The sequence below is a fragment of the Phlebotomus papatasi genome, chromosome 3, assembly GCF_024763615.1.
Source record: "Phlebotomus papatasi isolate M1 chromosome 3, Ppap_2.1, whole genome shotgun sequence".
Lineage (NCBI taxonomy): Eukaryota > Metazoa > Arthropoda > Insecta > Diptera > Psychodidae > Phlebotomus > Phlebotomus papatasi.
Genome location: NC_077224.1, coordinates 64,508,612 through 64,536,210, shown reverse-complemented (window position 1 = coordinate 64,536,210; position 27,599 = coordinate 64,508,612). Strand labels below are relative to the sequence as shown.

At 35.0% G+C, this 27,599-nt stretch overlaps 1 protein-coding gene and 1 non-coding gene across 2 annotated transcripts in view; one reads left to right on the top strand and one right to left on the bottom strand.

Annotated features, from left to right (window-relative positions):
- The window catches only part of LOC129807726 (netrin-A), a 134,702-nt gene that overhangs the window by 68,701 nt on the left and 38,402 nt on the right, over positions 1–27,599 (bottom strand). The window lies entirely within an intron of this gene.
- Trnah-gug (transfer RNA histidin (anticodon GUG)) lies at positions 18,829–18,900 on the top strand. Its single transcript has one exon. It is a non-coding gene; the product is annotated as a tRNA-His (tRNA).

Sequence of the window (27,599 nt, the reverse complement as noted above, 5' to 3'; positions counted from 1 at the left end):
AAAGTAATTGCAATAACGTAAAATTTACGTTTTCTTCACCCTGAACTTGCAATTTGGTAAGAAAACGCTTATGAAGTATGCTTTTAGTACATCATAAAGTGCAAATATAGTAAATTAATATGGCTATGAAGGTGTGCTTTTATCGTAAATGTTGCCTTATTTCATAATTTAATACAGCAAATTATGTTTGACAAGAAAATAAAGTACTTTCTCCATAATTTCTCTGTGGTAAGTGTTTCGTCTGCGACGAATTGAAGGATTCCCAAGGAAACATGATTCTAAATTACAAAAATAGAAGGTAAATTACCAAGTGCTCTTGTACCACAAACACCCTAGACATGGAAATTTCTTCTATTGCGCCCAGGTCAGAGGTATAACATAGCATTTTTTTCAGAGTTTGGAAATGGAAGGGAAAAGGTGGAAAAGCAAAAAGCCGAGGAGCAATAGAAAAGTACAAAAAGAAATTATTTACAGGACTGTGATATACTTTTTGGGGTGTCAGGAAATGGGGATCAAACAGATAGAAGAAGAGCAGCCACAAGTGAATAATGATGTCGTACAGTTGCAGGTAATGGCCATAGAACATCTTCAGTTCACGCGACTCCAAAACAAAGTGCAAACAATAAAAAATGAGCAAATTCAGATTTACGAATGAATAATGATGCAAATTAAATGTGGAAACATCTTCATAAAATGAAAATGAATCAACGTCAAATGGTGAAATCCCCTGTGTACACATCCATTTATTGTTGTTCCTCTATTATGCACAATTTTGTTTCCCTTTTTCTGCCCTCGTATTACCGTGCTAAATTCCCGCACCTTTTTGCCCCATAGAGATATCTCCAGAGAGATGGATGAAGAATTGTTGCGAGAGAAGTATTCTTCGCGCCTTCTGCCCATCAATTCCTGACCACTTCTTCATTCGCAGTAATATTCTAATGATCTGACAGTGCCTGCCCACACAAATTAGAGCAACCACTAATAGCCTTCATGTCGGCCACTTGAAAAACAAAGTGTTTTGAGTTTCCTCTTGCATGCAAAAAGAAACAAATAACACACGAAATGTGCAAAGTTTTCAATTAACAGCAGTATTTCACGGAAAATGTTTAATTATGAATAGTTTACCCTTTTTTGCGCGAAATTTCCACTTGACTGTGGTTGAGAATGATGGCAAAATGCTTACATTTTTCTCCTTGCCTTTTTTCGAGATCAAATAGTAGAGCAGAACTTAGTGTTTTTTTTTACTTCAGAGATAGTTTCACTCTATTTACGTAGTGCTATCGAGAACGAAAAAAAAACAAACTGAAAAGGAACAGTTAAGGGGTTGTAAACTATATTTCCCAACGAGCACCAAATGTTAACTGATTTCAAATCAGCTGAAAACATGTATTTTCAGCTGAATTCTGCTAACGTCAAAGCGACACTCGCGAGGCAGTGCCATTTCTATATATTTGGTTACCACTTTTTGTTCGAGAACTGCTAACCGGTTAGCATTTTGCTGATGGACTCACCAAAAATATGCAGAATTCCGGGAACCTTTTAAGGCTTTTCTCACTACATCTCGTTCGTAGAGATGACGCTCCTTTGTTTCTCCAGGCATTTATACAACCTAGTCATCACGAAAGCTAAAACTTCACGAAATTTCGAGAAAAAACATCTGTTCAAAATAAGGAGTATCACCTCACTAGTAGATCTCTTAGAAAATTTTCCATTTTTCATACGGAAAACGTAATTCACAAGGCAAACCTCACTTCAGGTCAAATGTACAAATCACCATTAATGTGAAATCAACACAATATTCAATGAATATTCAATAATATCACTCAAAAAAGCGAAGAAACATTGTTAGTACTTCACAACAGCTAAATAAGACTGAAGTAAACACGAAGATCTGTCATATTTCTCGTAAGCAATTTCTCACACTGAATTTGCATCAAAATCTTCCAAAAAGAACAAATATTTAGGTATAATTCATTATTCATCAAATATTGGAATAAAAATCCGTAATTGCAGTCAATTTATTTTTAGTGTCCAATTTTACCCTCAAAGTGTCCAAATTTAGAAACTGTCCAAAATTATGAGCCTTTCCCCTATTTACAGTGAAAATTGGAACTTGTCGCGGGTGCTCCTTCTTGGACATCGATCTGATGCCAACTGAATGTCAACATTTCATTGAACATCCTAGCAAAAATTTCAACGGTTACCAGAGAAAATCTAAGTACTTAATTAAGGCCTTTGTAAAAGTTCTTAATTAAATAGTTTTCATATTTTTCTATCTATTAGAATACATTTCTTTCCATCTAATGGTTATCATGTTTCCATCGCATTCTTTGTTCCCTTTCCACATTTTGCATCCAGATCTCATAACTATCGCCCAAAACATTCCTTAATTAATGACTTAGTAAGTACTAAATAGAGATTTATCTGACGTACTTGGACAAAACCCTTATTTAAGAGCATGGATAATACTTTTAACACTAAACCTACCAAGACCCGGTCAAATTGACCGGTTTGAAATTAACACAAATTTAAACGGTACTATGTCACTAAAAAACTTTATGAATTTCTTAAAATATGCATGTAATATATTTTTCATGCCTAGACAAGCCGACATCGATTAAACGTTTTTTATGCTACATCTGCAAAATAACTAAAATTTTACTATGCTTTAATAACAAACATAATAAATATGTAAGTTAAAGCTTTTAAAGACCTCAGATGACATGACGAAGCCAAAAAGTCACACTAGCATTTCATGTCCCGAGCAATACATTGTGTTACTTTTTCAGAGTAAATAAAATTCTCAAGTTACAAATTAACATGACGGCCTAGCGTAATTATGTTCGAAATAATGATTAAACTACATTTCCATAATTTTCCACTAAGTCTTGTTTCGGCTTAAGTCGGAAGTGTGTCTAGGCCATAAGTCTTTCGTTATTTAGTCGTACCTGAAATCAAAACGGTTTTATCCACGTAAAGTAACGTTTTCATCTGCATCCTGTTTTTTTTTTAGTTTTCTTTGTGATATTTAATTGTAAAAGCTCATATTGGGAATAAATAGTACACAGAGGAATACAAAAATCAACATTACTCTACGTAAGCTCTAAGCTAGAACCATTAGCCCCCTGGTAATTATATTCATCTCGCTGTTGAAGTCTTTTTGAAATTGCAATATAAACAAAATTTATTGTTTCATCACAGGCAAAATATGCTAATTAGCATTTAATTGATTATTTATTTAGTGCAATAATTTTGCACGATGTTTTTTTTTCTAGTCAAAAACATTCATGGAATATTTACCGCTATTCTCCATTTCGCAAATTAATCAGAATACTTTAGAGACTTTAGAGTACAATATCGTATTTTGTACAATATCGAGGGCACATTTTATGTGTTTTGGTTGTGTTTTTGAGTGAAATTTAATCAAATTTGTTAGTCTGAGTGAGAGATCAAAGAATGGTACGAAACAATCGTCATAAAGAGTGGAATCTGAAATGTACAACAAACATGTACCAACCCCTCTGCCTTTGTTTAATCAAAAACATTTAATTATTATTCTTCCCTCTATCATTCCGGTGTTGATCACTAAAATCCGCCGTTTTCAATTAATTCACTACTCCCCACTATCCGGAGGATTTGGTCTGATCCATCGAAGGCTTGTTGGTCAAATGGGTGCGGTTTCTGAATGAGCATTCCAAATTGCAACCTGGTATTCTTCTACCTTTTCCATATTACCAATATACAAAGAAAATAATATAAAACACAAAAAAACCACGGATTTCTTTCGTATCTCCCCCTTTTCGCGTGATTCAATTATCAAGAATCTCTTATTTCAAAAGATTTATATCCCCGATATTGCTCATATGAAAAAAACCGTCTTGTTAGTGATTGATATAGTGCACCAAAATCATTTGCACCTCATTCATTAGGACTCTTTTATTACGTTTAAGCATGTGTCAAAATAATCTAGAACAAGTGTGGGCTAATTTAGAAACATCCTGGGCTATTTTGTTTGAATAACTCTTGAGATTCCCGGAAATGTTTGCTCGAATAGTTCTTGCACTTAAAATAGTTGTTCTATAGCATCTCTATTAATCAAGACTAATCCTCTTGTCTTATTAATTTAATACGAATATGTAAAGTGTTTTGCTAAACAGATTATTTAGATATTTATTATTTGCATGACTCAGATTTTGGGGTATTTTCAGTAGCTCAAATTAAAATATGATTAATTCTCAAATGGCTAAGCAGGGCATTTGATGCTGTATGGCCTAATTATGATTAAAGAAATTTCCCTCACTAAATTTCAATGTTGATTAAATCGACTTAACGATAAAATTATCTAACAAAAAAAATTAACCCCTGGTCTATTCCAGTAGCTAGTTTAACACCTCACATTTCCTGATAAAATTGATAGCCTAGGCCTCTCTTTTTAGGCTTAAAAAGAAAAAAGAAAAAATGGTCCAGTAATTACAATTTTGATGCGTAAAATATCTTTGAGAAAAATAGCAAAGTGACTTTAAAACGCATGATTCTTCCTACAAATGGCGAAAGCAAGTACAGTAGGACTCCGATACAGTCAACACCTAAAAATATTAAACACTGTGAAAAATTATGTAAAATTCCAGGTTTAATGTTAAACTTTCAAACAACTTTTGTTAAATAAGAACCTGAGACAATTTTTAACCAGTGAAATAGTAACTACAACAATTAATAACTTAAAATATTGTAGGTATATAAGAATCAAATGTGTTTACTCTATTGGAGTTGTACTGCATATTAAAGTTCCATATAAACAGTTATGTGCACATTTTTGTGTCCAGTGCCACTAAATCGCCACTAAATTTTAATTTTCCTCTAGAGAAAAATCTAAGTATTTTCAGAAATTTTATAGGGTGGCATCACTAACCTAATAAGTAAGAGATTTTTTAACATATTGATAAATATAATCTATTCGGCATATGTGACTTCCAGTGAAAAATGTTAAATCTTGGACATCACTTTCCGCACGAAGCCGCACAAGCTTCCCATACCACATGGTATTTTTTTGTAAGTATTACCATATTATGACGTAAAGGTTACTTCTCACTTCAAGGCAATAATGTGGGGGTATTCATTCTCATATAATGAGAATTGTCAAAGATTATTTTTTGCAGCGTGTTTTGACATTTGGTAGGCTTTAGATGGCTAACCCTTTAAGGACGATTGGAACACCGGTGTTCCATAAAGAAAATAATTTTTCCTGACTACCTTAAAGTTATTTCTTTTTATATTTGTTGTTATTCAGAATATTTTTTCCAAGTCTCCAGCTATTTGTAATATAATATAGTAGAACCCCGCTACAGGCCATCGCTCTATAGTCCACAATTTATCGACCGTTGATTTCAAAACACTGATTTTAAGTTATATTTTTTTAGTACGCGACATGCAATGTTGTCATAATTATTTTAATATTTTTGGCAAACTTTATTGAGTAGTTATGATAATTGTGATCCATAATGAATAGAACGAGGGCAAGTAAGGTAAAGTACCCTTACTCGACCGGGTTCCTCTATTCGACCGGTGGGTCAATTTTTGAATATTTGGTGGTGAATTTCATCAATTTCTATGAATTTGTCATTGATTCGTATTATTTAAAGAATAATTGACCTATTAATGTTAGATCATACACAAAATATTATAGCAAATATAATTAAATTGAATAAATAAATCTACCGGTCGAATAGAGGAACCGGTCGAATAAAGGGTACTTTACCTTACCACAATCGCAAAGACAGCGAAAGCCGTAGAGCAATTTCAATACTAAAATTCGTTGATAATTTTAAAAAATGACGTGGACTATAGTGCGATCCAAGTGTCAAATCTGGAATCCAATAATGGCCTATAGCGAGGTTCTACTGTGAATTTTTAAGCTAAAAAATGACGAATCCCGTGTAAGGAGGCCTGTGCATCAGGTTTGCACCCTGTTGTCACAGTAACCTGTCAGCAAAAAAACACAACAAAGAGCCTCGGATGTCGGACGGATTGCACCGGAAACGACCTACGCGAGACAATGGACAAGCTGTTGCTTCAACCGCTGGTCCCGGGGTCGGAGGGCACCAGAGTAACGGAAGAGGCTCTGGAGTGACATCAGGTTTGACAAGCCTACCACGACGACAACGGCACTTCAGAATGGCTACATGGAATATCTTTTCACTCACAGGGAAGCACCAGGAGCTTAAGAGCGAAGCAAAAAGATTCCAATTAGATATAATTGGTGTTTCGTCTACTAAGCAAAGAGGTAGTGGAACTGTGGATCTTGAGGAAGGGTGGCAACTTTTTCTGTCCGGAGTGGCACCGGAAATGTCTGCACAGGCGGGTGTGGGGATACTCACAAGCCCTCGGCTGTCAGACAGGGTTTGTGATGTCTGGACACACAGTGGGAGAGTGATGGGTATCAAGATCAAACTTGAGAGATCTTCCCTGGCGGTGTTGCAGGTGTACGCACCGAACGCATCATCAGAGTACCCAGCTTTCCTAGATGAAGTGGAGGAAGTCCTGAATAAGGCATCTTCTGAAGCGGATTCAGTTGTGTTGTTTGGGGATTTCAATGCCCATGTTGGTGTTGACTCTGAGACATGGAGGGGTGTGATTGGGAAGAACGGGGATAAGAGTGAGAACGCGAACGGTAAAATGTTGCTGGATTTCTGCGCAATCAAAGGTTATTCGATCATGAATACCTTTTTCCAGCACAAGGAGATTCATAAATACACCTGGGAAGACATAAAACGAGGACTTAAGTCAATAATTGACTTTGTCCTGGTTCCCGGTGTTGATAGAAGAATTGTCCAAGACGTTCGAGTTTTTAACAGTGCTGAACTGTCAACTGATCACCACCTGCTCTTTGCAAAAATTAACCTCAACGAAGATCCTCCCGCTCTACCTAAGGGTAAGAGCAAAGTGCTTAAATGCATTAGGTGGGAGAGTCTCAAGAAGAAAGACGTTGAGGAAAAATTTGTGAAGGGCATACTGGAAAGGTTTTAACAAATCCCACAGTCTCCTTCTGACATAGAGGCTGAATGGGCCTGCTTCCAAACAGCCATTTTGGCCTCGGCTACAGAAGCTTGTGGCGTTAAGCGCATTAATGTGACGAACAACGTGAAACGGTCATCTTGGTGGGGAACACCGGGAGTAAAAGAAGCCGTTGGAGAGAAAAAGAAGGCTTACAAGTTGTACATACAACGTAAGGATTCTGATTCTCGTGATCGTTATGTTGAGGCGCGAAAGGCTACAAAGCTCGCAGTTAAAGCCGCTAGAGAGGAGGCGTGGAAAAAGTTCGGTGAAAAGCTGGAGCTTGACTATAGGACGGCAAACAAAACTTTCTGGCAAACAGTCCGAAGACTCCGAGGGAAGAAGAGCAATTCCATCCAAGGAGTAACATCCAAGGAAGGGAATCTTCTGACCAAAGAGGAAGAGGTTTTAAATCGCTGGAAAGAGTACTTCTCAGAATTGCTCAATCCTCGGCAAGGCACTGATGATGACTTACCCACGAGTAAAGGCAGGGAGGAAAGTAGTCCTTCAGAGAGAAGTCCTGTATGCGATTAGTAAATTGAAGGATGGAAAAGCTGCAGGAATTGACGAAATACGTCCCGAAATGCTAAAACTCATGGGTATAGTGGGTGTTAATTGGCTCACGCGTGTCATTAAGGTGGCTTGGCAAAGTGGGAGAGCACCAAAGGACTGGCAAGTTGGGGTCATTGTACCCATATTCAAGAAGGGAAACAAGAAAGATTGCTCCAATTATAGGGGAATTTCCCTTCTGAGTTTGCCCGGCAAAGTGTATGCCAAAATCCTTGAGAGAAGATGCCGAGAAATAGTCGAACCCAGACTGGGTGAGGAACAATGCGGTTTCAGACCTGGTAGAAGCACCACGAACCAGCTTTTTACCCTGAGGATGATTGTCGAAAAGGCTTGGGAGTATGCAATTCCACTCTATGCTTGTTTCATAGATTTGGAAAAAGCATATGACCGAGTACCGAGAGAACAACTTTGGGATGTACTGCACGAGTACGGACTGGATGAAGAATTGGTAGGAGCCATTCAGTCATTGTACAGAGACTGTAGTAGCTGTGTTCGTGTAAACGGATCCAAATCGGAAGGTTTTCAAGTGGGTGTTGGACTGCGTCAAGGGTGTGTTCTATCACCATTGTTGTTCATAATATACAGGGACAAGATTATGGAACGCAGTCGGGGGCGGAATGCGATTCGTATTGGGGATTTCAGGGTGAGCCATCTCCTCTATGCAGATGATTTGGTTCTTTTTGGATCTTCCGAAGAAGAGCTTCAGCGCACACTTGACCGATTTGTAAATGTTTGTGCCGAAACAGGTATGAAGGTGAACGTGGGTAAGTCGGAGGTAATGGTGATTTCCCGACAATCTGTGGAATGCACTCTACATGTTAGTGGAGACTCATTGACACAGGTGGAGAAGTTCAAGTATCTCGGGGTGTTATTCACGAGTGATGGTAGGATGGAGGCAGAACTCTCGTCGCGAATCGGTCAGGCTTCTGCAGTAATGAGGGAGCTTGGCAGAAGCGTGCTGAGGAAGGTCGAGCTTAGTCGATCGGCTAAATTATCGGTTTTCAAAGCTGTGTTCATTCCTATTCTCACCTATGGTCATGAGATTTGGGTAATGACCGAAAGGGTAAGATCGCGAGTACAAGCTGCCGAGATGAGGTACCTTCGAGCGGTTAAGGGAATCACTCGTAGAGATCGAGTGAGGAATGTGGCCGTTCGTGAGGAACTAAGAGTCGAGGAGCTGCTTCTTCGGGTTGAGAGATCACAACTTCGATGGTATGGACATGTTCAACGCATGAATGAAGAAAGATTCCCCAGAAAAGCTATGCAAGCCATTGTGAGGAGACCTCGGCCTCGAGGCAGACCTAGGACAAGGTGGATGAATCAAATTCAGAATCTTGCCTTGGAACACCTCGGGATCGAACCCGAACATCTTCCTGAAGTGGCGGAGGATCGACAAGCGTGGGCTTCTAATTTGGATGTCATGGGCCCGCGACCCCAATAGGGATAAGCGGTTGAAAATGAATGAAAAAAAAAAATGACGAATTTTTAAATTCTCATATTAAAAATTGATTTTATTTATTTTTTATACTTTCAATTTTTTTAAAGCAAAATCGTTTTAGAAAAAGAAACTACAATATTTAAACATGATATTTTTTCATTTGTGAAAATTATCTGTCATTAGTAGTGTCAGAAAAATTTCTTACATTTTTGGGCTATTTTTGTCCCTATCATTCATAGAGACAAAAAATGCACCAAATCAGATTGGTGATTTTTTCGAAGGCTAGATGTAAGACGTTTTACAAGTTTTGTTCATCGGTTTTATTTTCATTGCTGATTTTCTGTCAGCGAAAACTATCTCATCGTTAAAGGGTTAATCATCCAGATAATTCGCCAGTTTTGGCTTTCAGCACAGTCTATCTACTCTGCTAAAATTTGTTTAAAATCTTAATGAATTAAATCCGTTAATTTTCGAAATAGAGGAAAAAGGGACACCTTTGAAATGGAGTACTTTTGAAATAAGGCTTTTTATCCTATTTTTAAATGAAACTGACCCTTATCACTTGAAATGCCCTATTTCAAAATAGGCCCCAAAGTTGCCAATTTGACATTGCCCCAAAGTTGCTCCACTTCCCCATTATATGAATATTTAAAAAAAAAACTAATTTCCTAAAAAGTTTTAGAAGCCTCAAAGGAATGTAACTCGGCTCTACTCTTAACTATCTAGGAAGAGTTTTAATATTTAAATACATATTTCCAAAACGTTCCCAAAATCGATTAAGCATAGTCGAATAGGCTATATAAGTTCAATATGTCTGCAGAAGCCTTATTTGACCGTTTATATTACGCATTTTTCTGCTCGTTTCAAGTTTAAAGTGCTTTTATAAATTGTCATTTCAATTAATTTTAATTCTGCTGAAACAGTACCTTCCCAGGAGAATTTCCAGCAGTTTAACAATTGAAAAAAGTGAAGAAATGAAAATTCCAGAAGGCAAGAAGTCACGTTGGATAATTTTTCATGTGGTGACTGTCGTCACGAGAAGCCACGGGAATAAATCCCCAGAGGACGGAATGTTTGTTTAAATCAACCATCTAGGAGATGAAACAACAAAATTACATGCATTTGGTGTCTTGTTGGCGGCTCTCTATAAACACACCTACACACTAGTTCTTAATCTTCCTGCCCTCCCCCTCATTCATTCACCTCCAAATGCAATGCAATGTGGAATATTTTGTTTATGGGACTCAGAATCAGGGAAGAGTGAGAGATTTATGAGATTTGTATCTCTTTTCCTGGGATGAAAAAGAATTGCTTGGCGGTGTCAGAGGAAATTAAGGAAAAAGCCCAGTGTGACTCTTCTTAGGAGTTCACAAAAGGTTTCTTATATGGTAAACCAAGGGGTTGATTTAGTGGTCAAAAAGTTCAACAAAAGGCGGAAGAAGTTGTGGAATAATTAGAAAATTTGAAATAATAAACGTAGCCTGAGTTAATATTGACTTTTGGGAGGAATTGGAATAGGACAAAGGCAAAAACAATGGATACGGCATCATGGAAATTTCAGAGGATTTAGAAGGATTAGAGAAGATTCCTTCTTATCCGTAAAAAAAGAAAATTTTACCATTAAAATGCGTAGAATGGAAAAAATGTAAATTTCCTATCTCCACATGAGAATTTCCATCATCCTAATCGACTTTTCATTAATTACATTTTCAATCAATAGCTCTTAAACTTTAAAGAACAGAAGGGACTTTCAAAAGTTATCGAGGAAGGAAATGGTTGTTCATGTTCCTCCAGCAACATCATAATGTTTAACATTGAAGTAAGAGAGTGAAAATTTTGCGTTTACGATCGAGAGGCGGAAGGAGTTAGGGGATAGGTACTGAAATGAAATGCATATAAAACTTACAATGTTACCTGTTCTCTCTGTTGGTAGTAATTAAATTTGCCACATTGACATACTCACGTTGAGAATTGTAATTAAATTAAACACATCAGTACGCAGCAATGTTATATAGGGAGACATCTTAAAATACTTGCACATACGTAAGCATCCATTGCAATTGGGAAGTACATAAATCTCAACTATATATGGTCTTGTGGAATGTTTATTCATCAGACTCTTCTTTCTCGATGCCTCGCAATATGTCTGTGAACTAAAAATTCCTATAAAGACTGCCGACTTTTAAAGCCTTCAAATTTCTACATGCACTCTTAAAACAGGATGAAAATATAAGCACACTAACTCACGCAAGAATGTGAACATGTTCTCCAATTAGAATTAGGGTGAATGGAAAAGCTATTGACACTTTAAGAATGACCTATTGTCACGACCTATTGGCATTCTTTCAGTACCATTTGGAGACATGGAATTTGAACACTTCTTTTTATAGGTTAAGTTACATTGAAGATCAAACTTTAATCACTTGTGTTTTATTAGAAAACAGGAAAAATCCAATAAGTTTTCAAATGATTAATAAGTGCTTATACGATTCGAAGAATATAATTTTTACTTTAGCCCTTTAAAGACGAAACTCTTTACACTGACCGAAATATAACAATTAAAATGAGACGGATAAACAAAATCTATGAAATTTCTAACACCAAACCTTGGAAAATCGATAAGAACTTCTATAGCCCATAACATTACAGAGGTTTACTTGAAAACACCTATGAATTATAATTTTCATTCTTGTTAAAAAATACATGGCAAAGTATCCCAGCTTTGCGGAATGCTCGAAGTCACAAGATTCACAAGATAGAGCTCTCCACATGGGTCTTTTGTGCTTACTGGTCTATTAGCGACTAAATTGATTAAAAAATCATAAAAGCATTTCAAAATCGAAAAATGATAAAGTATAATGATCATTTTAGAGTGTTCTGGCGTGAGTAACAAACGGACAAATAAAAATTTCAAATACAAAATTTCACAAATACGGATTTCAAGACCTTTCCAAAAAATCCACATTTAACCAAATCGGTAGGAAATAGGTACTTGGAGTGGTTAAACTTTAACTTCAAAAATTCAAGATGGCGATCTTATTAAGTCATAGGTATGTTTAGAAGAAATGTTCTCCTAGACCACCATTAAAAAACATCCAAAAATGAAAAAGCCACTCCAAAGCTAAGCCAAACCTATTCGAAGGTCTACCAAAGAGATAGTTCGTCATATCTTAGCCATGAGATAGATAATTATTAATCTCATGAGACGAGATGAGAAATGGTAAGTCAGCTCCTTGCAAACAAAGAGAAAATTCGCATCGTTTGAATGTTCACTCTGTGCGAACCATGCCTACATTCCCCTAAACTGCAAGCTCATATACTCGCCGCTTTAGCGCTGATTGTTCTGACATTTGGAATTTCGAACAACAGTGTGTAAACATTTGCTACAATAAGTGCATTTTTGTGTAGTTTTGTGGAATTTCAGGATGGCAGAACATTAGAATTGCCATTTCATTAAAATAAATGTCCTTTTCATGAGTTTTCTGATTTTTGTGTAACTCATGGGTTTAACCCTTTAAGGACGATTGGAACACCGGTGTCCCATAAAAAAAAATAATTTTTCCTGACTATCTAAAGTTATTTTTTTCTTATGTTTATACGTAATTGCAAAGTAAAAGGTTGAAGGAATCTAGGATATTTTTTGCAAGTTTCCACCTATTTGCTATATGATAAATAGTTAGGCTAAAAAATGACGAATTTTTAAATTCCTATATTGAAAATTACTATAATTATTTTTTATATTTCCAGTTTTTTTTAAGCAAAACCGTTTTGGAAAAGGAAACTACAATACTCAAACATAATAGGGTAAGTGTGCCAAATTTCGGCACAGTTGCATGCAAGCGCCAAAGTCTCAAGTTTGAAATGTAACATTTTTAATAAAAATTGATTTTTTTTATTCCTTCTCCTTAAGGAGTGTTGCTTGGAACCTTGTAAACCGTTTATAGTCTTTATTTACTCTAAAATCATTCTTAATACATTTTAAAATGAATAAAAATGTAGACATATCTTTGGTGCCCTATTCCGGCCACCTTAATTCTCATAGTTCTTTGCACTTAGGGAATTGTTTCAATGTCTTTTTCACGTCATCTCGTTTGTCGAAGCTACATTTTTTGTTATTCTTTTGCCTTGTATAATCTCTAAAGTATGTAAAAACTAAAAATTCATGGAAATTCGAGGAAGAAAAAAGGTGGCCGGAATTGCAAGCTGACCGGAATTTAGCACACTTACCCTATTTTTCGTTAGAGTAAAAATTATCAGTCATTGGTATCGTCAGAAAAATTACTTAAATTTTTGGGCTATTTTTGTCCCTATCATTCATAGAGATAAAATATACACCAAATCAGACACTGTTTGCTTTTCAAAGTTTAGAGTTTTGTTTATCGATTTCATTTTTATTGCTGATTTTCGGTCAGCGAAAACTGTCTCGTCGTTAAAAGGTTAAACGTTCGAACTTCCAACAGGGCTTTTAGCTAAGTTCTCTCTGATATACCTTCGAATCGGTACAGGAAAAAACCTCAATCGGAGAGAGCTCTCAAATCGGGAAGATTATTACTGAACGAGAGGAATATTTGTTTCATAGGATATAACTAGAGGCTTACAAAAAATATTCTAAATTATTCCACCTTCTACTTTGGGATTACGTACAAACAATGGAAAGATGTAAGTTGTCCAGTGATATCCTGGGCAAAGTTTACCAATTTATTAGTCTAAAATACAAGGGAACCGTTCACTAGTTTTTCTTCACAGAAGGCTAGAGCCTTTGATTAAGCTCCAGTGTCGACGATGCAATCAAATGCAGATTATTTGAGATAATAAATATTTAAGACAAGGTCTAAGGGTCTAAGGGTCGATGTCCAATAAATAACACGTTGCACTATACGTACTATGTAAAAGATTAATAAAGCAAAGTTATTTTATCGTCAAAAAATAAGGATATTCTTGCAACAGGTCTTCAAGTCAAATAATTCCGTGACATTATTTAATTATACAATTTCACTGAGAATGATATTTTAGCCTGAAGCTAAAATTATAACCTGGTAGATAGACTTGTTAGCATCAAGTGTATTAATAGAGCTTTATAGAGATTCATTTGAATATCTAGGGTGAAAACACCTCAACAAACATCATGTAAAATCTGCAGAGTGACTTAATCAAATAGTGAACCGAAAAAGGTGTGAGGGAGTGTGCCTGAGTATAAATACGAAGCATATGTGAAATTTGTTGATTCTACATAGTAGTGAAGTGTCAATATTTGCACAAAATGTGTTGGCACATCCTTGCAATAATGAATAATACACTCAGATTGCTTCACCCCCTTCAATCACTCTATTACCACCATCTTCAACTTTTAGTTTAGAATTTTTAGAATTATATTAAGTGCAAAAAGAACTTTAAATGTGACATTGAATGCCGGAGAAATATTTGGTCTTGTGGCTGCCACAAAGAAGGATGTATGGTAATTTCATCGACTTATTTATGGGCAATGTTCAATTGCTGACTCATGGATGGACTTTCTGAGGTGCTGAGGATTTATTTACAGAATCCTCAAAGGGGATATGATCATGACACATTGAGCCCTTGGAGTACTCATTGATCCTCCCATGACACCAATTGAAATTTCAACAGTCATGACACTCTATTTACCATTCTTTCATATGAACACCACTTAGCCACATAGCGTGCAATATTGTTATATAACTTCGTGCTGAATTAATTACTCCTCATGCCACAAGAGCCATTTGCCTTGATTCTCTCCAGTCATCGATAGAAAATTAATTTGGTGGCCTTTCCTCAATCCACTTTTCACTTGACACCGGAAAGTCTTTCGAGTAAGCTAATGAAATGAAATGGATTAAATCTCCTGCACATTTTTACCAAATTCTGCTCAATTGCAAGTCACTGATATTGCCAGTGGAGTGATGCAAACCCTTTTCTTTAAAATCTTTTTAAATTATTTTAATTTCTGAAATTCTATAGTAAATCTTTTTTTGATAAAACAGAGAAAGACAGACCAATGTCATTCATTTGATTTACGGATTTGTCCGATTTGTCTCTCTGTTATTGACTAAATGGATCGAGATATCAAGATCATAAGACCCCCATTGAACATTTACATTGATACATTTTTATCAGAAACATATTAATTAATTGTTTTCCAATAATTTAATTTATGGTTTCTATACAAATTTATGTTAAAAATTTTTTTTTTTTAAAATATTAAATTTTGGGCACTTAAAAAGCTAAATCGCTACAAAAATAGATTTAATTTTACTGCTCGAATTCCAAAGAGAGAGCAGTGTATATAATTTCTCGATTTCGAGTTTACATATATATTTAGACTCCTTACACCATTACGGGTCGTGTTTTGGTAGAATTTTGGAAATATGAAGTTTCGAGTTTTGTAACTGTCCGGCTGTCCGTACAGCCGTACAGTCTTACAGTCCAAACGATCGGAGATAAAGACTTGTGATCTTCTGAGGACCCCATCCCTAGGAAACCATGTTTTTTGGGATTACTTGAAAAAGCATCGTACGATTTTTTCCGTTTGGTATTATGTTTTAGAGATTACCCAGGCGAACATTTCGTTCTTATAGGAAAATACTGTTGAATCATTCCTAATAACGGTTTTTCATGGTCAAAGGTTTACGTTTAAAAGGCACTCAGAGCATATTTCTCAACAGAATGGTATCATGTTTGAGCTAGGTGAAAAGATCTTGTAATTCCTGACAAGCTTCAGCCAATTTCAAAATCTGTCACGAACTGCTAATCAACCGGAAAGCCCCTGGTGCGTTGACTTTTTATACGGAGCCATTTAATGCCAACTCATAAATTGATCTCGGACTCAGCTCACAGTACTCTGATGGATTATATTGGATTCAGATCTTCCGGTGTTCGTCAGGGGCAGCTTCTCTTCCTAAATTAAAAACTCAAATTTTTTTCTCCAAAGCTGTCGACCCTTGAAATGGGTACCACTGAGGAACTCCCATACCAAGGATCGAAAGCTTTGGGGGAAAATTTTGAGTTTCTAATTGAGGAAATGAGGTTGCCCCTGACGAACATCGGAAGATCTGAATCCAGAAATCTAATATATTTATGTCACCACTCTGTACCTGATCTTGTAACTCGATCGCTAATACAAAAAAAAATCCCATACAAATTTAAGGGGAAGTATGAGAAGGTGGCTTAAACTCCACAGGCCACTTGCTAGGGGCTTGTAAAGCGGTTTATAACCGATACTAACTTATTCTTATCTGAAATTGAATTAAATATATTATTCCTAATGTATTTTGGGCAATGTTTTCAGTGATTTATAAATCGGTTCAAATCGGTTGTGAACTGATAATGAACCTGTTATGAACCAATAAGTAATTTTAAGCCGAAAAACAATTTTATTAGTCTTAAAACTATTGTGAGAGATCTTTTGGGCAATTTATAAATCGGTCCAAATGGGTTGAGAACCGGTAAACGGTAAATGATACGAAAATACTTTTGAGATACAACATCTAAGTCACGAGATCGAGCACTTCGCGAAGCCTGAGACGCTTTGTCACTTTGCAAGCAATTTTCGTGGGCCAAGTACGACAATTTATCACTAAATAAATAAAAGAATTAAATTCTAAGTTACTTATGATATAATGATAAAAGGCTGACATGGGCCGAGCACATTACAACCAAAATCAAGCAATTGAAGATCACTAGTGCAAAGTTATTTTGGCTATCAAGACGTCAATGATCTTTGTCTCTGCATTGCGAAGTTTTGATCTATAAAATGATCCTCAAACCCGTTTGGATGTATGCTGCTCCTATTTGGGGATGCGCTGCGAATACCCTAATTGACAAACTGCAATCTTTCCAGTTCAAATGGCTAAGGAAAGCCATTGGTGCTCCGTGGTATATTACAAATCACTGCATTCATCGTGATTTAAGGATGGATACAGTGAGGGAGTCTATCTCTGAAGCAGCTGTGAGATACAACACACGTATCCGGGTTCATCCGAATCCCCTTGCAACAAAAGTGTATCATAATTGTGAATTTAGAAGACTGAACAAAGTGGATCCTGGCCAGGTGATGTGTAGGTGGCAGTCTAAGTGATTTTTTTTTCTATTTTTCTGAATTTATAGAAGTGATTTTTTTTCCTCTAAGTCGGAGCATTGGCCCCGTCTTAGACTCCTGATAGTTATTTCCTTTGCCATTTATTTACATAACCTGAGATAATATGTAAACTGAAATCATGTATACTTATTGTTTTTCATTCGTTGAAAAGACAGATTGTACAATAAAACACCACGAAAAAAAAAAACTTATGATATAAAACTCATTTTGAACACATATTAGCAACAATTAATTTATAAGTTATTATAGCGACAATTTAATATTATAATGTGATATCGGGATAAGAGATATACAGTAGACTCTCGCTCAATCGGTTCTTTTTCAATCGGGGACAAAATTTTGTTGACAATTTTCACGTTTAATTATGAAGCTAATTTGCTTAAATTCGCTGTAGTTCTTCCTATTTTATCGTAATTCTTTATATTTGAGCACTTTTTGTGGAATTTACAATGATTTTGATGCCCAAATCTCTCGATAATTTGGATGACATTTTGCCCCATATTCCCGATTGAGAGAGAGTCTACTTTACTGTTGTTATCATAAGGTCAAACGAAGCTTCCAAAATTAGGATACGAAATAGTCTTGTACACAAGAATTGCCAAAAATTTATACGCAGATAACTTAAATAGGAATAACCGAAAGACTACGCTGAACAGGTCTTATCAGTGGCGTTTTCTAGCTGTTTTCAAAGATATATTTTCTATGATTGGACTCATTTTGGGAAGACACCAACGGGAAGAAATTAATAAAGATCTTTCACTTTTCCCACCTGAAATTCTTGGCGTATTTCTGTGTGGTAAACACCCAAAAGAAAGCCCACCTTGAGGGATAGGTGTGTTGAAAGAGATAAAAATACACACAAGGAATATTTATCAATATATTCCATCCACACTTCATACCGACCATAATTTATGATCCTGGATGGATTGTTAGGAGTAAAATCCTCGAAAGTCTTATTTGAGAATAAGTTGTATGTTTATTTGACTGCAACCTTTAGAATCACCATCATGCTGTTATGTTTTTCTCAAAGCCATAGGTTCTAAACTCATTTATATTGAAGAAGTTCTATGCAGGGGAAGAAATTGATCATCTTACCGCAGAATAAATCGTTCGCTGCTTGAGCATCTCTGATTGAGGGATTCAATGTGGTATAATTCATTCTTTTCCCATCGTCATCGATGATATAAAACACATTGGGAGCTAAATAATGGGATTCCGCATAAAAATAGCAATCGTACATATCCAATATAATTTTGATTCATTTTAGAAGGTGAGGATGAAAGCATAAAAGAACGGTACGTGAAGCGATAAATCACAATGACAGCGTTTATATGGGCAATGTGGGTGAATATATCAGATGATTCAAGGCTTTTTTCTTCAAATTTAGAGGAAAAAAGACTTCAGCAACTTTCCATGAGAAATTTTTTCTGCCAGGTAGAAAAGAAAATCACTGAAAGATAGTACGAAGAGTGAAAGAAAGAGTGGAGAACATTGAAATGAGAGTGTCATGCATGATCATATGAGGTGCTTTATCGAGCGAACGATCAAAAGTGCTTACGTCAATGATATTATGGACTGGAGAGTTTGCCCCAGAAAGTAATACAAAACTCACTGAACCACTTTTTAAATTCTTTCACCAACTTTTGGAGCTCAAATAGCCGTGATCGTCTAGTGGTCATGACATCTCGTTGTGGCCGAGAAAGCCCAGGTTCGATTCCTGGTCACGGCAGTTGGTAAGAGATCCTTCTTTTTACTTCCCTTTGCTAAAACATTTAAATTGACTTTTTTTAAAAGAATTCCATCAAAAGGCATCAGACCAGATGTTGCTGCAAATCCCATTACACTTGTCGATCCCTCCAACTGGGATTTCGTGGTTAGCCCAAGACCTTCATACACCAAATAAGGTGCTCGAATTGGCAAATATTGTGACACAGCATCGAACAACAAGTCACGAAAATATGATCCGTGACATAGAAGTTGCAAAGCGATCTGGTATAATGTCACTGGACATAGAGGAAGGTGGCTTTAGAAGAAGAGTGAGAAATAGAGGAAGGTTGTTAATCCATTTTAATTAGCATTTCACGGCAATTTATTACAATTAGGTCCACTTTTTTTCCACCTCGATGCTTAGCCACAAAATTACACCTTATTCGGCATATTACAGTGCACCACAAAATATTTTGAACGAGAAATTTCTAAGATTATTTATAAAAATATTTTAGTTAAACTTATGTCTTTAAGTTTTTTTGTTTTGCAAAATATGAATAAATAAATAAATTAAACATTTAATGGAAATTTAAATAACACGGATAATGACCTAGATCAGAATTTATTGCTTCTATAGCTTCACACTACGTTTCGGGGATGTTTGTCCCCTTCTTCAGGTTGGACACAATTTATCCCAAGTATCTCCATACCTGAAGAAGGGGACAAACATCCCCGAAACGTAGTGTGAAGCTATAAAAGGAATAAATTCTGATCCAGGTCATAATCCGTGTTATTAAATTTCCATCAAGTATAACTGACCGAACACTTTCCAATACTTAAACCTTTTAATATTGTCTTTATGCATACATAATGATTTATAAATATAAGTGTGAAAAAATGTAATATCTTTAACTCATTATAACTTGTATTATTGTTTGAAATCTCCTTAAAAATCATTATAAAATAGCAATGAAAGTTTGTGATGCTGCGGTATAAAAAGGGAGAAATATAATAAAAAGTTTACGTTTGAAATATTTGCACTAAAAATTTTGCCCGGAAATTTATATCCTTTAGTTCAAAGAAAGAAATAAAATTTTTAAAAATATATTTTTTTGAAAATTCCATTAAATTTTCACGTATACATTTAAATTAAGATCTCAATTATTAAATATTAAGAACAGATGCCAACGCCACTTGCGGGAGAAAATAGTGTCCTCGCGCGGAGGAAGAATATGTTATTATGAGTGAATTTATCATGTATTAGTAAGATTAAGAGATCCTAATATAAAATAGCAAATAAAATAGAATTAAAAAAAAATAAATAAATGGGAATAATATTGAATAGGGTCTAGGGCTAACCGTGTAGACGTACAGAAGTAGGGAATTGAATATAATTAACAAGTGCGTTTGTAAACCCTCAAAGCCCCTCAATCCTTTAACCCTTTAAGGACGATTGGAACACCGGTGTCCTATAAAGAAAATAATTTTTCCTGATTACCTAAAATTATTTTTTTCTTATATCTGTACAGAATTGTAAAGTAAAAGCTTGAAGGAGTCTACAATATTTTTTGCAAGTTTCTAGCCATTTGATATGTAGTAAATATTTGTACTCAAAAATGGCGAATTTTTAAATTCTCAAATTCATAATTGATTTTACTTATTTTTTATACTTCTAATTGTTTTGAGCTAAAAAGGCAATTAAAACTACAATACTCATACGTAATAGTTTTCATTAAAGCCAAATATATTATTCATTGGTATTGTCAGAAAAATTACTTCAATTTTTGGGCTATTTTTGTCCATATCGTTCATAGAAACACAAAATACATCGCATTAGACTCTGTTGGACTTTCCAAGGTTAGATGTAAGATTTATCATTGATTATGTTTCTCAGTTTAATTTTTATTGATGATTTTCAGTCCGTAATCGGTCAAGCCATTTTCGAAAAATAAAATGTCAAACTTCTGAATTTTCAGAATGATATCCTTGATTTCCCAAATACTGACAGTTCTTTTTAATCATCTTTTTAAATCGTCTATCAATACCTACAAAACGAGCCTATATTCATTTCTGGTGGAAGGTTGGACCTACACCCATACACTTCTGCCTATTGTCCTTTATACAATATATCTTTTCAAACTTTTTTTTGGAATTTAGCATTTGAAAATCAAAGTATTTGATTAGTATTTTATAATTCATTTCTAAAATAACGAAATAATTAAAGAAAAGTACCAATTTGTTAGAGATGACATTAGAATAGATCATAGCCTTAAATGTTTCAATAATTTTTCAAGAACTTTAAGGATTAAAATAAATTTTCATCCAAAAATTTTGTCCTTGAAGGTCTCTACACACTACGTGCAATTTCTTTAAAAAATGCCTTTTCAAAGAAAGTTTCTCCCATCCTTGTATGCAGAATTGTCAGAATTAAAAAAAAAGCAATTTTTGACGAAAATTGCTTCTAGTGTGTAGACACCATTACAAAAAAATCGATATTTGAACGTTGTAAACTAGAGGAATTAAAGATTGGATTAATTTAATTAGTAGGGGGCAGTGGGGTGCCTTCGAATTGGGGTACCTTGGAAAATTGACTTTTTTATCCTATTTTCAAGAGGAATTAAGGCTTATAATAATGTAATTTATTTTCAAAATGGGTTTATGGAGCTAAATAATACAGTAAGGTCCAGTAGCATTTCAAAATAGAAAAAAAGCCCGATTTTAAAATTGCCGCAATTCAAAGGTACCCCACTTATCCCTACTGTTACTTTATTTCAGAATTCAGCACTATTTTGGCTAGGGGCTGAAAAAAATATATGTTTCGTTTTAAATTTATTATAATTTATTGAAAATGTGTAACTATAATTACGGCTAAGAAAACCTGACACAGTGATTGGTAAAACGGATAGAAGGCGCTAATGCACTGAGATAAATCCGAAAAAGTTAAAATAACATTCCGGAAATGTTGATTTTACCCTGCAGTATTGATCCGAAATCGGTGTAAATAGTACCCTTTTTAGGTGTATTAGTGGTTAAAGATACCCTTTTTTCATGTTAATTTTATCCTCAAAAAGATGTAAAATTAACATTAGAAAATGTTGATATATTTTTACACCTAAAAAGTGTTAAAATTATGATGAAAAAAAGTTAATCGCACCCCCATTTTTTTCTCAGTGTGGTGACAGAATATTTCACTTGTTCCTAAATATCTGCAACCCTCTGTAAGTACTGTTGAATTTAGAGGCGGCAACCGACCACAAAATGCCACCACAAATGGTAAAATACTTTCCTCCTAGCATTTTCTCCCTCAATTCATCATAATGTCTAAAAATCACCGTCGTGATATTTAATAATGGCCAATGGCGGAGGAAAAGTGCTTCGAAAATATTCGAAGGGATTTCCGACATTTGAAGGGGAGGCGGCAAAGGAGTATGAGAGATCCTTATTATGAAATTATGAATTTTGCCAAGAGTGCCACAGGCGTCATTAGTTTATTTTTGCACATGTCACGTCGAAATGTTATGTTGTGCCCAGAAGCATGTAATGTATGGGTGGATAAATGATTATGGTGAGGCGTGAAATGGGGTTAGATGCCTTATTAGATTTTGGCGTGAAGTCACGTACTTATGAGGCGGCTGAAATGCACACACAACATTTAATAGTACCTTGAGGAGAAGATGACTATTGCATTAGTATGTTCATCACTGGTGAGACCATTCTCTCTGGCGCTTACCAGAACACGGCAAAAACTTAGAAATATTTTGCACTTAATATTCCTTCCGACAGGTTGAGCTTTCAATCTCATGTTCAAATCACGCTAATGTTCTAATATCGTTTGTACTATGATTACCTGGCCAGAAAGGGTATTCTAGTAAATTCTTTAACATGCTACTAATAAAGTATAAAAATAAAAATAAATAAATAATACTTCAAAGCATCAAAGAGTATGCAAATTTGCAAATTCACATATCAGTTGATGAATTGAAATGTATTAATTGAAATTACGGCAGTATTGCCAATCAATTTATTACCCAAGAGCAGAAATTTCATTACAACACCCAACAAGTGCTGTCACTCAAAAGTGGCAAACCATTGAATCATAACTCCCGTGCAAACCTCCAAAAACCAATACCTTTTATCACGATACACATTAGGGGTGACCACAGTTTGCAATTACAATGCAAAACCTGTATAATAAGACAATGATATACGAGCTATAAATAATAATAATTGATCTCTCAATTGAACTAGAAGTAGACCGAAAACCAAGAGAATATTTTAACATTTATGAATTTTCACAGGTTGTCCCATTAATTTCCAAGCCGGGAATTCAATTAGGCTTGTCGAGCATTTGGCTGTATCCTTCAAGCAATTTATTGTACCACCTTTGCTGGAGATTTTTTCAATTAATTTTCTTAATTAAATTCGCAAAATGAATTCGTTGCAACTGGATATAAAACTAAAGGTTAAATGGAAGGGTGGTTTAATGCACGACAGACGTTTTAAATCATTTCTTTATTACTGAAACTCACTTTAGAATCCCGTAAAGGAGCGACTATAAACGCGATTATAAACAATTCTAGTATGGTTTACGAAATTCTTATTTTCATTATTCGATTAATAAAACGATAAACGATAAACTTCCGTAAATGCGGATGACTGTCCTCCGTGGGTGACGTTTAATAATGATCTTTACCGATCAGATATGGTAGATCGTATTGGTAAAGGCTATCCTTAAGTATTATGGAATTAAAGAAAAGTTTACGAAAATAAAAGAGGGGTAAAGTCATTATGGAGGACAAGATCACCCGCATCTACGGTACTTTTAAATAAAAGTCATCTTCATGATAATCAGCCTATGCCACGGAGAGGAATCTATTCAAGATTAGATCGTCTATCCCTGCCCATTAGGCCTGTAGGTCTAAAAACGAACTGACAGAGATAAATACCAAGTTGTAATACATTCTAAAAGTACGGTCTCACAATATAAAATCTAAAATTCTAAATATCATTTCTTTAAAAGGAGTGAAAAGTTCAGGCAATATAAAAAAATCCAATTCATTTAATTGTTCCATCTAGAATATGGCTGGAAAGTTAATTTAAAGCCAAGTATATGGTTTAAAATTTAGTAGAATATTGAAATTTTTAATGAATTTACCCTCCTGATCTAAGTCCCAAATTAACAACTACTCTAATGTGGAATTGTCTTAGAATCAACATAATAAATAAAAATAAACTCAATTCCATGATCTCATTATATCAATCCCGAAATAACCTAAAAAAGTAAATTTTAAAATATCCTACAATTTGGTTTCTAGTTCGGATTCAGTTCAAGCCCAGGCACTGTTGTCTAAATTATCCAAGATAAGAACTTGGTATCGTCTAATTTTATAAAAATACATTTTAATTAAGATTTAGATTTCTCTAAACCTGGCAAAATGGTAATTTTTGGGTATCCGGTTTTAATAAAACAATCGATTATAGAAGAGAATGGTATGAGATCCCAAACTTACGGATTTCAGTTAATGTAATTTATCGTTACGAATCCATAATATAGCCTTTTAATTTTATTCTTTCAATCTTATTGACAGACCATTAAGCATACCATTGAATTATCTTTAATATGAGCAGAGGCCTACGAAAGATCTATTTAATTTTAAATTATTCTGTAAAGGCAAAAAGGCAAACTGGAGCCAAAGAATACACCGAGTAAATGTCACCAAGTGCAGATTTTTGCACTATCTAATTCGTTCTTTTTGGCACTTCATACAATTCTGTAAACTCCCTTTGACTCTTTAATGACGAGGCAGTTTTCGCTGACCGAAAATCAGCAATAAAAACGAAACCGATAAGCAAAATCAGTAAAAGGTCTTACATCTAACCTTAAAATCCAACAAAATTTCATTTCGTGTATTTTTTGTCTGTATGAACGACAGGGACAAAAATAGCACAAAAATTTAAGTAATTTTTCTGACGATACCAATGACTGATAATTTTCACTCTAATGAAAAATATTACGCTTGAGTATTGTAGATTCTTTTACCAAAACAATTTTGTTAAAAAAATTGGAAGTATAAAAAATAATTTAAATAATTTTTAAATATGAGAATTTAAAAATTCGTAATTTTTAAGCTTAAATATTTAATATTTAGTAAATATTTGGAAACCTGCAAAAAATATCCTACATTCTTTCAACCTTCTACTTTGCAATTACGTACAAATATAAGAAAAAAAAATAACTTTAGGAAGTCAGGAAAAATTATTTTCTCTATGGGACACCGGTATTCCAATCGTCCTTAAAGGGTTAAGGGGTTATGTGGGTTACTGTAGACCAAAAAATAGCGTATTTCCTTCTCATCTTTTTTCAAGATAATAAAAAAGAAATATTTCGTTCTTGCTCTTAAACATGTAAATCTACAACAATTTATCTATATTTTTTTTTGAAATTTTCATTTTAAAATTATAAAAATTCAGCCGTTGGAACCTGATTTTTGGAAATGGTTTTTGAATGAAAAAAAAAACATACTTTTTCAGTCGACAAGATTTCTCAGAGTATATTCATCTGGCGTCAAAAAAACTAAATAGATAGATAGATAGCCAAATTTATTCATCAACAACGTTTTCGAAGTACAGTTTCGTTTTAATAGATATTGATATCAAAATAGGGGTGGTCTGATACTTCATCGTTGAAACGGAATCTAGAAGGCCCGTAATACTTCTGGAAACTGTCAAGATTAGTGTGAAATATCACTAAAACCTTTGAGTTAATTTGAGATCCCATGTAGTTTTCATCGTCTACCGCCAATTTCCAATATTTCGATTTTAGAAAATAAATATTATATCATATAATATGAAGATATCTAGTTTTGAAATTTTTCGATTGCCAAATTTTATCACATATACCCCTATGTCACCCCTGCAGTAGGCCCAGATCTGCCCTAGGATTTCTTAAACTCGGGCTGACAATAAATATCATCACTTCATAACACTATATCTAAGAAATTTTGTAGCTCATTTTAGTAAAGTAATATTCATTCACCCTAAGTTAACGATATCCTCAGAGCTCATCGAGCGTACTGCAAATCACTCTCTGCCCTGAATTTCAGTAAATAAAATAAAGATTGCATTCTCGGATGAGAACATTGGAATTTTATCTCTTGACGCATTTCTTCGTGTTCCCCAAAGCTCTGTAACGAATTCTGTCGCTGGTGGAACAATTAGGTCCAATTATGTCTATTCATCGATTTGTATCACATGCTGTCGACTTTTATGACACATTTTTAAATGGAATTACTTGCATATGGCCCGATGAAAATGTCTGATTGTGATGGTACCCTCCTACAATCAGATCGAGCACGGCGTTAAGGTGTCAACTACTGTTACTACTAAGACTCTTTTAGATATATATAAGATGTGGAAGGCACAAGAGAAGACTGATCCGCCCATCTCCCCAGTATCGCAGGGCATTTGAATATTTATTGGGCCGCGTGTTTGGTGAAAAGGGACAGATAATCCTAACCGGCTTATGTAGGTGAGATTCTTAACGTGAGCTAACTCGGAGTGCATGCAAATTCGATTTGATGCTGAAGTAGGGAGACGCCATTCAGTTATCTTGAACCAAATTCGTGAAATTATACAAGTTTTGTATTTGAACCAAAATGTCAAGGATTTGGATGAACTGACAGAAAAGTGTTATATGGGTGAAATGTAGACCAGAATGTTCTCTATAATTTTGCCGTAGAACTTGAACTCATCGATTACTCAGAAGCCAAGATAAGCGAGGTTTTTTGTTTCTTAACTCGTTTTTTCATCCAGAGTGCCCCAAGTGTTCATTTGTTGAACTTCAACTATATCAAAGAATTGTTGTATTTTGCGGGACTTTCCATTTAAACCCCTATTTTAAGTGTCTTGGTGGAGTAGAGGCAGTCAAATTGGCATCTGAGTGATTTCAAAGCGTTATTATGGGAAAAATCAATTTTTTCACACTTAAACGGCAAAATCGGAGTGATAGCGTAGTCTGAGCAGAAAATGATGTATGGACGAAATGTAGAGACAAATGTGCTCTACAATTCTGTTGAAGTAATCATCAAAATCGGTTCAGCGACAGTCGAGATAATTGAGGTTATGTGATATTGAAATTGGTTTTTCGACTGTGGCGCCCCTGGTGTTGGTCCCACGAAGTTCAAATATTCTAGAAAGTTGTAGCATTTGGTGAGATCTTTCGTTTAAGCCCTCATTCATCAAAATCGGTCACATAGAACCGGAGATATGATTTTTTGAATTTCGTGAACTTTGACCCCTCATATCTCCGGTTCTATTGAAACCACAGCGCGCATACGCACCATTTTGGAAACGTCCTAGACTGGACTACAACATACTAAAATTTGATTAACTTGCACAATGCCGTTTTTGAGAAAAGTGACTTTGAATTTCGATGAATTTTGACTCTATCACAGCGCCACCTGTGGTGACTTTTTGAACTTCCATCTGAAAGTGCTCATCGAGACGAAACCAAAAAGGTAAAATTTAGGTCGCTATGTTAATTAGAACCGGAGATAGAGGCCGGTCAATGTTCGAACTTTGACCCCTTATAGCTCGGGTCAGGGGTTATGGATCGACTTAAGGTTTTTTTTGTTTGATAGGTATAATCAACGGCTACAACATACTAAATTTTCAGCCCGATGCACAATGGAATTTTTGAGTTATTTAACTTTTAAGATTTAA